The sequence below is a fragment of the Theropithecus gelada genome, chromosome X (assembly GCF_003255815.1).
Source record: "Theropithecus gelada isolate Dixy chromosome X, Tgel_1.0, whole genome shotgun sequence".
NCBI classification, from domain to species: domain Eukaryota; kingdom Metazoa; phylum Chordata; class Mammalia; order Primates; family Cercopithecidae; genus Theropithecus; species Theropithecus gelada.
In genome coordinates this window covers 111,429,686-111,432,275 of record NC_037689.1, presented here as the reverse complement: position 1 = coordinate 111,432,275, position 2,590 = coordinate 111,429,686, and the positions used below count along the sequence as shown (strand labels likewise).

General features: G+C 34.9%; 1 pseudogene; it reads right to left on the bottom strand.

Annotated features, from left to right (window-relative positions):
• Positions 1-1,787: 1,787 nt before the first annotated feature.
• LOC112615237 lies at positions 1,788-2,371 on the bottom strand (annotated as a pseudogene).
• Between the last annotated feature and the right edge of the window lie 219 nt (positions 2,372-2,590).

Here is a 2,590-nt window from a genome sequence, read left to right as displayed (position 1 = left end):
TCAACCAAAGAAATGCAAAATGAATCTATGATATTATTGTAATTATTGTTGTTTTGTGTTATTTAAATTAGGAAAATTAAAATAAAAATTATAGCACTGCATTTGCTCTGTAATAGGCATGCTTTTACATTGCTGGCAAGAACACAAATTTGTTCAGAGTTTTAAAAAAAATTTGGCAATATGGATCAAAATACATATTTCTCTTAAAAATACATATTTCTCTTGTTTCTATTATTATTATTTCATTACTAAAAATTTATGCTAAGAAAAGATCAGAAATTGGTGTATCCTCATTGTAACATTATTGTGACATAAAATATATTGTAACATTCAAAAATTACTGTCCTCAATAATATTTCATGGCATTGGAAATTCTCAAGTTATATTATCAAATGAGAAAATTAAGTTACAAAGAGTATGTGCACTTAAGGCTAAACTCATTCTGAAAATGTCAGCAGTGAACTATCCTCTTTCTACATATTAACAGCATATACCCCTTAAGGTTAACTGTGGTTACTATGTCTATGTGGTAGAACTAAGGGTGTTTGAGAGTTGTGGAAAGAGTAAACAGAATATAGTTGGAAGACAATAAGATATAAATAAAAGGAATGTAAAAAATTTAGGAGACCCAAAGTTGAAGGAAGAAAGTGATAGAAAATTGTCATGCAATTTTGTTAATTTCCTAGTAGCTCTTAGGATTCTAAGAACAGGTGAGAAGTTGGTGGCCCAGGTTTGTGGATGACATGGGAAGAATGGTGAAGGTCAAAAGTCTGACTAAGTCTAGGGACCATGCAAGGATATCAATTAAAGCATTTAATAGTTTCTAAGCTGTAGACTTTGTTTCTACAGGCTAGTTAGGGAAGACAATGATATTAAAAACTGTTGTGATCGACTTAGAAAATACTGTAAGAGCAAGGGACCAAAGATCATAACGAGGTATTGAAATGTAAAAGACGCTGGATAGTCAAAGCAATCTTAAGCAAAAAGAAGAAAGCTGGTGAGAGGCATCATACTACCTGACTTCAAAATACTCTACAAATCTATTGTAACCAAAAGAACATCATATTGGCATAAAAGCAGACACATAGATCAATGAAACAGAAGAGAGAACCCAGAAATAAATCTATGCATGTATAGCCAACTGATTTTCAACAAAGGCACCATGAACACGCATGGGAAAAAAAGGACAGTCTCTTTGATAAATAGTGCTGGGAACTGGATATCCACATGCAGAAGGAGGAAACAAGACACCTATCTCTCACTATATACAAAAATCAACCCAAAATATATTAAAGACTTCTATGTAAGTCCCAAATTATAAAATTACTAAAAGAAAATATGGATAAATGCTTCATAAAATTGGACTGGGCAAGGATTTTTTAAATAAGAACTCAAAGGCACAGGCAAGAAGAGTAAAAATAGACAAATGAGATTACATAAAACTAAAAGCTACTGCATAGCAAAGGACATAATCAATGGAGTGAAGAGACAATCTATAGAGTGCGTGAAAATATTTGCAAACTATGCATCTGAGAAGAGACTAATAACAAAATATGTAAGCCACTCAACTCAATAGCAAGCAACCAAATAATCCCATTAAAAATGGGCAAAAGATCTAAATAGACATTTTTATTTGTTTTTCTTAAACATACAAAAACCATTATTTACAGCTGAAAACCTAAACACAATCTTGGATTCTGAATCTCTGATACTTCCAGAGTCTGTTGGTCAAATGGCATAGCAGCAGGCAGGGAAGCAAACACAGGGGCCAGTCCAGATTATCTTACTCAAGAACATCGCCAAGAGGAAGTGAAGGTCTGATTCAGTCTTGGTCTGAAATACATCTCCCCACACCATGAGATCAGCATATGTACCTTGGCCTTATTATTGGGGCCTGTGGGAACATTCTCAATCTTTTTCATCAGTAGAAGTCCATCAATGATTTTTCCAAACACTACATGCTTCCCATCCAGACCATTGCACTTAGAGCAGGTGATAAAGAACTGACAGCCATTTGTACTGGGATCACTGTTCACCATGGAAAGCAGGACTGGAGCTGGGTGTCTGATTTTAAAATTTTCATCTGCAAATAGTCCCTGGTAAATGCTGGTGACTCCAGTAACATCTCCATTAACAAAATCTCCACCCTGAATCATGAAATCCTTTATGACACTGTGAAAGGTGCTCCCTTTGTATCCTATTGGAACCCGATCTTTACTGAATTATCTGGTGCAGAACTGCCTAAAGTTCTCAGTTGTGTTAGATACAATGTCTACAAAGAGCTGCATCTACATGTGGCCAACTACCTGACTGCCAATGCTGACATCAAAGAATACAACGGGTGCTCAGGGCTTGAATTTGTCACCACCATGGCTTTGACTCAGAAGCAGAAGTCTGACATTTTTCAAAAGAAGACATACAAATGGCCAACAGATATATGAAAAAATGTTCAACACCACTAATCATCACAGATATGCAAATTGAAGCCACAATGGTTTCATTTTACCCCAGTCAAAATGACCATTATTAAAAAAAAAAAAAAAAAAAAAGATAATAAGTGTTGGGAGGATAGGGACAAAAGAAAACCGAC